Source organism: Phocoena phocoena, chromosome 8, assembly GCF_963924675.1.
Source record: "Phocoena phocoena chromosome 8, mPhoPho1.1, whole genome shotgun sequence".
Classification (NCBI taxonomy): domain Eukaryota; kingdom Metazoa; phylum Chordata; class Mammalia; order Artiodactyla; family Phocoenidae; genus Phocoena; species Phocoena phocoena.
Genome location: NC_089226.1, coordinates 14,513,124 through 14,523,078, shown reverse-complemented (window position 1 = coordinate 14,523,078; position 9,955 = coordinate 14,513,124). Strand labels below are relative to the sequence as shown.

General features: G+C 54.0%; 1 protein-coding gene across 1 annotated transcript in view; it reads left to right on the top strand.

Annotated features, from left to right (window-relative positions):
- The first annotated feature begins 5,962 nt into the window (after positions 1–5,962).
- Positions 5,963–9,955, top strand: part of PHLDB1 (pleckstrin homology like domain family B member 1) — a 45,346-nt gene continuing 41,353 nt past the window's right edge. Inside the window, exon 1 of the mRNA XM_065881487.1 lies at positions 5,963–6,204. The gene's annotated coding sequence lies outside the window, so the exon portion shown is untranslated. The remainder of the gene's footprint in view (positions 6,205–9,955) is intronic.

Below are 9,955 nucleotides of genomic sequence, written 5' to 3'. Positions count from 1 at the left end.
TATATCCAATCCAGCACTGAGATCATCTGCATATAGGCACTGTATTTGGCACTCCGGGAACAGGTTGATCTAATCCATTCTTGATTTCTGGACTATGCAGGTGAACTGCTTGAGGGGTAGGGGGTCTAGAAGTTAAAAGATAAGGATGTCTTATCCTTTTCCTATATCTATTCATCCCTCCATTCCTTTGCCAGGCTGTTTTCCTTGCAGCCTTGTTGCTCTGGTTTAGAACACTAGTGTGAATCCCACTTGTGTCAATATTAAAGACAGCTGAGAAGCAGCTTTCAAATGGTATAGCCCCCACTTCAAGGTGTCTGGGAGGAGAATGGTCATGTCTAGTTAGGGATTTCACACCCACAGGTAATCATGTCTGCTGCTGGTGCTACCCAGCCTTCCATTCTCCGTATTTTGGGTACTTCAGCTAAAACATGATAGCTAATGGTCTTTGTAATCCATTCACATTCCTGAGATTCACCACCTCCCTCTTTCTGAATGTTCTCTGTGTCATCAGTTTTTTCCTTTCTATCAGACATGAGGTTATGATTTTGGAGGCTGTAGGTTCAGTGAGTCTTTGTGCCAATCCCATTGGTCCTGAACTATCAAGGAGCCTCCCTTTTCACCACCAAGGTTTTAGCATTTCAAGATTCAGCTGATTATATTGCTGTGTAGGCATTGATATATTCCATTCTAGCCTGCCCAGCATTTTTTCAGCAGCCTTTCTGTTCCTGTGTCTGAAATCCTTCCTTTTTCTCCCCTAAGCCTTTTCTGTTTAGTGTCATCATGTAATGGTGGTTTCTCAGCCCCATCTCATCTATTCTTCAATGGAGAAGACTACATCAGCCAGCCCAGCGTTGGCTTTTAACTCAGTATTGCACTGGGAGTTGGTGGAGTTGCTGCCAGGCTGCAGCCACAGACAGGGGGAAGAGACAGATGACAGTAGATGACTTCCTGCACTTTCAGCTGGTTGGAGAGTACGACTCCCACTCTGAACAACATCTGACCTTCCCTGCAAAGAGTGTACTGTAATTGAAGCAGAGCAGTCACACACAAATGGCCATGGATGGAAATGTTTGCCAAAGAAATTTCTGGCCTTTCCCTTTCCCTTAACTGCATCAGGGAAGAATCCTTATCTCTAGCTTGGTTTCCACATAAGGTTTTTTTGAGGAAGGGGACTGGAACAAAAAATCTGTCATGTAGTTAAGTAGACAAGAAATCTTATTAATTCAGTTTTGTTTGAGAGTTGCTTGTCCATATGATTTTTTTAAAGTGAAGTTTAGTTTCACAAAAACTTTTTTTTCTAAAATTACTTTTGGGGTAATATTTAAAATGAGAGAAGTTTTGTAACCCTGTAAAATACATAGGGAATATAACATTCCATTGTACACAAAGAAGGCAAATTCTTTAATCAAATAAAAAGTATTATAAAATGGATGTTTTTTAGACTGTTGACTCTCATACTTTGGTGTCTTCTCTGGTGTCTTCAGAATGCTGTAACAGGATCTAAGATTAAAAATTAATGATATGTTTCTTTAAGAGGAAATAATCTCTATCTGAGAGTATTCATTGCCTTTTCTCCCTATTACAGGTATTGTGTCTTGTGTATTTTTCTGCATTTGAGCATGTACACATACACATGCACTCCTGACAGTGTAGCTTTTGAATTTGATGCCACTTACGGGCTTTTGATCTTAATTTTGTCAGAGCCAGTTTTAGAGTCAGAAAAATGAGGCTTCATCTTTAAAGAATAACCATAGTTGGTGATATCTTGGAGCATTCTCTTCCCCATTAGACAAACAGTGGTAAGAAGTAAGTGATGCAGGCATGAGTGATGAAGGCCTTCCTTGGAAGTTGATAACTCCCTCAGAAAAGGCTTCTTCCTTACTTTGTTTTTATTTAACTTGAAAAACTATTGAATGTCACCAAATTGGAAGGCAAATCTCTGATGAATAGTAAGTTTCTGGAATGAATAAGTTTTAATTTTAATGGTGAAAGCCAAGATTTTGAGAAATTGCAAGAGAAATTGCAAGTATCTTTAATGTTGCTGAAGTGTGGCTTGGATCTCTGAGGCTGTAACGTTAATCCAGTGAAATGAAGCACACCAAAACCACGCCACACCCTCTGACTGGCAGCTGATCCTTCCACAGCATCAAGGGGAGTTTTTGTTGGCCTCTTGTGAGGGAAACTAACAAAATAATTAGATCTGACTGGGCATTCTGTTTAATGTAGGAGGTCTGTGGTTCCTGCTCTGGGTTAATTAATTCCACACAGAGGAGGTAGGGAGGTAGGTGAGTTCCTTTTAAAAAAAAGGTCTGTCATTCATCTACTCACAGTATCAAACCCCAAATCTATCAATCCATGCATCTCTACAGGAAACTTTGCCCTCCAATTAATTTAACGTTCACACTGGGTAGGCTCTCAGAGATTTCCAGGGTTGATAGAGAATAGCTTTTCTTAAAAGTCTATGGAAAAAAAAAAAAAAAAAGTCTATGGGACTTCCCTGGCGGTCCAGTTGTTAAGACTGCGCTTCCACTGCAGGGAGTGCACGTTTGATCCCTGGTCAGGGAACTAAGATCATGCATGCTGCGAGGCGGGGCCAAAAAAAAAGTTTACATATGCAGGGCTCATTGGAGGAGGAGAGGAGGAAAATAGGAGGAGTCCCCATCCTCAGGAAGATTGAAGTCGAACTGGAAGCAATGGCTGTACCTCCTTACAAAGCTTTCTTGCTAAGGTAGGTCGGCGTCAACTGCAACTAGTGATACTCAACATGGATCTCAATGAGGGTGAGAAATAGAGCTTTGGTCTGGTAGGTTTTAGAGGAATCGCTCAAAAGGAAGCAAAAACTCAGAATTGACTCCCTTGTACTATGTACATCTCTCACTGCAACCATCCTCTCCCTCCATTCCCTCTTTTTGCCCCATTTGGTAAATATATTTGCAGCTGTAGAGCTTCTCTGAAACTCCTAGAAGATCCACAAGTAGGTTGGTTGCTGGGTATTGCTCCTGACCCAAGAACAGACAGCATGTCTACAAGAGTCAGTTTCACATCTCACCCTGGGGAGTTAGTGACTGATGTGGAGGCAGGCCTTTAGGAAGTTTAGACTACTTTTCCAAACTGATCTGTTGCCCCCTCTCAAACACAAGAGTCAAGCAACCAGGCGGTTTTCAGAAGCTTGGGCCACTCCCCTACCTCTACCCTCAGTGGTAAAAAAGGAAAGTTTTTTGCCTTGCTGTTCATAGGGCAGGGGTTATGTGGTTATTTAAGGCTTAGTCCAATTCTGGGAAGTTCCCATAGATGTAAATCTGAGATCAGGTTAATGGGCTTTTTGAAAAAGAAGTGTTACCAATTCAAAGCAATGAGAGAAATGGAAATAGGTCTTGTTTCCCATTCTTTTGCCCGAATGAATGCTTGTTCTTTTCCGCTCATAGGAAGGTCCTGAGCCACAGAAGGTAAATAAGACCAGTCTTCTGTCCTACCCAAATTTCCCACTCAGCTTGGACATACCTTAGCTGTGGGTGGAAGTGTGAATTGTGCAGCTTCAAAGACAAGCTGAGAAGAGAGCTTCTTTTCTTTTGCAGCTAGTGAAGAAAGGTTTGAACTTTTTCTCCAAGTTGCATGCAGTGAGGAGTTACTTGGCATTATTGCTGCCAGCACACCTACACTAATGATGCCTGAGTTCCGGATCCAAAGAGGCCAGAAAGGTTAGCTTCCTGGGATAGGGTGTGCATCTACAGGGATTGCTTGCTGTAATGAGCAATGATCACCTCTTTCTGGGGCTGGAGGGTGTACAATTTCAGAGGACGGACAGAGCTGGGAAATGTGCTGTGGCAAAGGCAGGCTGGGTGTGGAAGTCCACTCCTGACGTTCATAGCCAAGTGCAGAGGGCCTTAAAAAATCCACTCTTCCTTCCACACCCAGCCTTTGCCCTCTCCCCCTGCTTCCACTTCGGAAAGTCTGAAGCATGCTTGGAAAGCTGTTTTCTGCTTTCTTCTCTCTTCCTCCCCCTTTCTGAGCTCCCAGCTGCTCAACCTCTTGCGTAACTGTGAGAGAGCACTGAGTTTTTTGATGGGCTCCAGATGTGGAGCGGGGTGGGGATGGTAGGTCTGAAGTCCCCTGAGTGCTCTAACTGTGGGAACATAGGGCCCCGACACAGCAGGAGTGAGGACACATTGCACAGAACCTTTATCATGGGGTCAGCTGGCCGCTGGGCTGGGAGGACAGAGAGCAGTTGGGTGATGTTTCAACCCCCTGCCTCAGCATCAGCCGCCTCCGTGGCAGCCTTGATTATTCCCTGAAATTCCTCCTGACCAAGACGGTAAGGAAGAGCTGGAATTGTGAAACAGAGGTATGTGAAAAGTCTTTGCGGTACCCCAATCTGAGCCTCTTCCCTCAAACTCTGGGTCTTGGCACATAAGATAGAAGTTTGGGGTTTGTTTCATTTTCTTTCATTTCTTTTTTAAACAGAATAGCCTGAAAATTACTGTTGTGATCTGCCTCATAAAAAGGTGGTCAGAGTTAAAATACTTTTATGAGCCTCAAACAGTATGAAGAAAGAATAAGAGGCTTCCACCCCCAACACCGCTCCTCCACCCCAGGCCAAATCCTGGGGCTTCCTGGTGCCCACAGCACATGCTGAAGCCTGATAGTTTGACCTCTATTAGCTATAGCAGGTAGCTGCAGAGAGCGTCCCACCCCCTCCTGCTTCTAGTCCGGTCAGCTCCAGCCTCCAGACGTGGGGGGTCCCCCTGCTAATGCTGGCCCTGTCAATGAGTGACCAAAGATTCCTGCAGTTCAACCTTCTGCTGTTCCTGGGTGAGGCAGGGAGGGTACACACTAAAGTCACTGAATCAGAGCAAGATTTGTCTATCCCAAAGAGGACAAATTATTTTCTGCTATCCTTCCCTCACTGGAATTTATGCCAGCCTTGGGGGATTTCTCCTTCCTCTCCTTCAGGGAGGAAGAGTCTCAGGGGTCCCTCCAGTGCTGGTTAAAGAGGTCCAGTCTAGCTGCGTTCAGCTCCCTAGGGCCTCCCCTGTCAGTCTCCTGGGGCGAGAGCTGGCTTTGCAAGGTAAGGATCCTCTGTCAGCTTGGATTTCGGGTGGGGAGAATGACTTTCAACCAGGCTCAGTTTCTAGGCTTCACCTTAGGTTTTCGGTGTCCCCCTCTTCTTCCTTATTAACCCCTTGCTCGCTCCTACAGAGACCCAGACTGCTGTAGGATGGTGTGCTCAATAGTAAACCTACAGCTTGTCTCCCAAGTGTAATCCTGCAGGTTGTGGTGAGGGTGGAGCTACACGGGGTAAGACGATAATTCCATTCAGCTTTCCTGTGCTTTACAGTTTGCGTGGCACTGTACCATGCCTCCTTATACCTATCCTTAGAAAAATCTGTGACACCCTATATGCAGAGTTATCCACCCCATTTACAGGTCGTCATGGTGGAGGGGCTTGGAGTAGGATGAGGAGAAGGGGCAACAGAGAGTAGACCTGGATACCCTCAGCAGATATTTGGAGGTGATGAGAATATGTTGTAGGGCTGCGACCATGAAGTTCATTGGGAGCTCATGGAGGATTCAGGCATCTAAAGTGAGAAAAAAAAAAGGTGGGGGGGTTGTTTAGAGAAAAACTGTCAAAAACACCCTCTCAGAAGAGCCTTAAAGCCTAGGGGTGGAGGGTGGTCTAGGAGAGTCCGAAGGGGAGGGTGAGTGGGGATAGGGGTGTGTACGTGGTGGTGGTAGTGGAGAGCCCAGCTGCAGAGAGATGAACAAAGCGGGCGCTGTAAAGGCCGGGGGTGGGGGGGAGGTGCCGCAATGGGAAAGGGTGGGTGGGGGGATCTTGGGCTCCGGTCCCACAAGGGCGTCTCCTCCGGCTGGCCTGGCGGACGGGACGGGGGACGGGGGCGGGGACTAGCGGGGGGGTGGGGTAGGGAGGCGGGACCCGCTCGCTCTCCTCCTACTCAGCGGGCTCCCAGGGAAAAGCAAGAGTGTCCTTCTGAGCCTGGGGCCGCGGCGGCCGAGCCAGGCGAAGGAACCAGTGTCCCCCTTTACCCCCGAGGTAAGAACGCTCTCCCCCACTACGCCTGCGGGTCCTGCTCGCTGCGCGGCTGGGACTGGATAAGAGGAAGTCCCAGGGACCTGGAGAGAGCCCTCAGATCAGCTCTGGGCTGGAAGAGCCAGGAAGAAACCGGTTGGGGAGGAGGGGATCCACAGGTGAGTGCGTGGGGGCGCGAGAGGCTTTGTGCGGAGTGGGCTCCGCTGCTTTCCCGAGAGCTGCTTGCTCCTGCCCTCCCGAGCCGCCGCCCGCGCCGCCGCCAGAGGGGGCCCTTGCGCTCTCCCCCCGGGGGGAACGCGGATCCTTGTCCCAAGACCCTCCTTCGGGCACCCAGACGTCTGGGTGACACTCGCGGGGTCTCGTCCGCCTGCTCCCCACACCTCCCCTCTCTCGCCGACAGAAGGACTGAGAGCCCTGCACCAGGAGCGGAGGTGTCTCCCGGGGCATCTCAGCTCCAGTCCCGGGCCGGGCCGCCTTGGCGGACAGGAAAGGGCTGCGGAGTCCGGCTAGGAAGCAGTGGCGTCCGGGAGGGACTCTTGCGTGTGTTCAGGAGGTGGGTGGCACATCTGAGGCTTCCCCGGCCCTCTCCAAGGCCCCGCGTCTTTAGGGGTCTGGGAGGCCAGAGGGGGGAAGCTGGGGGCAGTGAGTCTCCGCTCTTGCCACGCCCGCACGGTCCAGATTCGAATCCCTTGCGGAGTTCCCTGGTGCCGGGGCTGAGCCAGGTCCTCCGGGCTCCTCCGGGATACGGAAGCGCGGGCGCCCGGGGGCGGCGGGGGGCTGGGGCAGCTGGGTGGCCTAGGCGCCCGCGGACGCTTCCGCCGAGGCGGGCAAGAGGGGAGCCTGGGCCGGGAGACCGAGTGTTCCGACGGGGGACCCAGGGCGCCGGGGCGGGGCTGCATACTGGGCCCGTTAGCTCAGCCGTCCCGGAGTCTGACTCATCGAACCGGTCACACACAAAGCCAACCTCCCCACCACGTCAGGCATCCCACGCGCAGACACACTCGGCGCCCCACCCGGCATCACCCACGCACCCTTCCCACCGCACACGCCACGCGGACAGCTGCGTCTCTCTCCGCCGTGACAAGTGTGGGACCCAGCGCACACCTAGGACTCCACACACACGCCAAGCACCCGCAGCCCTCCCAGGAAGCCCACATTCACACCTGCGGCCCCTAGCGCTCACGCCCTTGCCCGGGCCCACGCACCCCGACACACGCGGCCCCGCCGTTCACACACACCCATCACGCACTCAGTCCTCACACAGGCCGACTGTTACACACGCACCCCCCCCACACACACACAAATGCTGCACACGCGGCCCCCCTCCCGCCGCCGCCCGCGGGGAGCCGGCGGTGTCTGGGGGCCGCCCCTTTCCCCCGCCGGGCAAACAAGCGGCCCCTTCTCCCCGCCCGGCCAAAGAAAGGCCGCTTGTCCGGCGTCAGCGGCGGGCGGGGCGGCCCGGCAGGCGGCCCAACACTGCGGCCTTGTCCCACCTGGCGGCCCTGGGGAGGGCGGCGAGGGGCAGCAGGGAGCCCTCCGTGCGTAAACCCAACTCAGTCCCCCGGCCTCCCCGGCCTCGGAGAGCTGCCCTTTTCCGGCACCCCACCTCCACCCCGCACACAAGTAAAATCACACCCCCGAACTACACTCTCGCCTTGTCCCGCCGCCTCCTCCAGCCCCGGCTGCCCGCCTACGGTCTCTCCCCACTCCTGGGTCCCCCGGCCTGCCCTCCGGCCCCCTCTTTTACTCCAGGGCCCCGCCTCCCACCACACCCCCGGTCTCCCCCTCCACGGCCCTGGGTACCTTCGACTGCTCCCCCGGTCCGTCACCCCCTTTCCTTGAGGACTCCTCTGTCCCCAGTCTCCCCCATCTCCTTCGTCCCCCAGTCCCTCTACCTTTCCGTCCCCGTCTCCCCCCACCTCTACGTCCCCTGGACTCTATCCGGTTTCCCACCTCCTTCCCCTCCTCCCCATCCTCTGCCCTCAGTCTTCCCTCCCCAGCCCTCCTTTTCCCTCATCCCTCAGTCTCCCTCTTTCTTATTTCCCTCCAAATCCCTTCGTCTTCCACCCGCCCCGTCCCTCCGCAGACCCCTCGTTTTCCTTCTCCCGAAGTTCCCTCCGTCCCTGGCTTTCCCCCACGCCCTCCCCCGCCCTCGCCCGGCTCCGGCGCCCCGCCCGCTGGGCTCCCAGCCTCAGTTTCCTTCCCTTCCCGGCTCCTTCCTCCGCCGGCGGCCCTTCCTCGAGGGCGGATGTGCGCCGGACGGGCGAAGGCGGTGGCGGCGGGTCGAGAGGATCCCAGCTCTGCCCCGGAGGCCTCGGGCCACAGCCATGCGACGCCCGGGACGAGGCCTGGGCTGGCCGCCGGGGCCACAGGTGAGGCCGGAGCGGAAGCACCCGTGCGGGGGCTCCGCCGGGACCGCTTTCGCTCCGGGGCCGGCCTCGGACCTTTCTTCTGGTGCCTAATTTGGAGTCTGGACTTCCTCCAGTGCCTGTCGGTTCCAGACCTTTCCGGCCGCTCCCTGGGCCCCCACCGCCCTGGCTAAGGTGCCGAGACCCCCGAAGCGGTGACTCTGGGCGCCCCACGAGGCGCAGAGAGCTGGGGACCGGGTAGGGCTGCTGATCCCCCGTGGCCTGGATGCCCGGGCGTTCGCGCTGGGCCGAGAGGCCGGAGGGGCCGGAGCGGGGTCACCTGCCGGAGCCCCGGCGTCGCCCCACAAGGAGCCCTCCAGACACCCGGGCCTCTGCCACCCTGACCCCGAGGAGGAGCTTGGGCATCTCTGCTCGCGGTGCAGGAGGGCTACTGAGAGCCGAGGCTGACCGCGGCGCTTCCCCCAGTCCCTCCTCCCCGAGAGCTGGACTCGCACCGCAGGGGCCTTTTTTTGGCAGCGGGCGGGGCGGGGTTTCCCAGAGCGGCCGCGGAGGCCGGGCTGGGCGAGCGGGGTGGGTAATTACAGCCCCGGGTAGTGGGCAGCCCGGTGGGACGGGAGCAGGTCGGCCGGTGGGAGGCGCCCCGGAGCAGCCCGCTTGGCACTCCCGGCCGGGGGTGGGGGTGGGGTGGGAGGAGAAGGCGCCCCCGCGCCGACCCGTCCCCCACGCCCCCCCACCCCGTGGCTGCTCTCCCGGCCGCTGCGCAGCCCGTGGGTCAGAGCGCCGCCCGCGTGCTGGGACGCGCCGGTCTGGTGTACCTTTCCACTTCACCTGGATTAGGTTTCGGAGCTGGGGCCACAGCCCCGCGCCTCCCAATCTCTACATCTTTTCTTATCTTCTCTGTCTCTCCCTACACTTCTCTCCTTATCTCTCCTTCTTCTTTCACCTCCTTATTCCCTTCTCTCCTCCCCTCCAATCACTCTTGTTCCCCATCAACCTCATTCCTTTACAATCTTTATCTGCACTTGAAATCCTTGGTGTAAATAAAAGAGCACACCCACTGCCACCTCACAGAGTGATAATGACAACTTGACAGATGAAGAAATGGAAGCCCAGATAGGTGAAGTGACTTGTTCCAGATCGTGAAGCTCATACTGATAACTGGCATGTTTATAGGGCTTTGCACTTCACAGAGTGTCGTTTCACATAATACCTGAATCTCCAGACAATCACCTTTTAAAAAAACAAAAACCTAACGGTTTTATTGAGGTATGATGTTCATACCATAAAATTCACTTAATTTCAATGTACATTCAGTGATTTTTAGTATATTTACAGATCTGTGCAACCGTCATCACAAGTAAGTTTTAGAACATTTCTATCACCCCCCTCAAATCTGCCCATTTATAGTCACTCCCCGTTCCACCCCTAGCCCCAGGCAAGTAGTGGGTGTTTTTTCTTTAAATCATTATTCCAGTTTTATAGAGAATGATCTGACACTCAGAGAAGTTAAGTAACTTGTCCAAGATCTCCCAGCTAATAA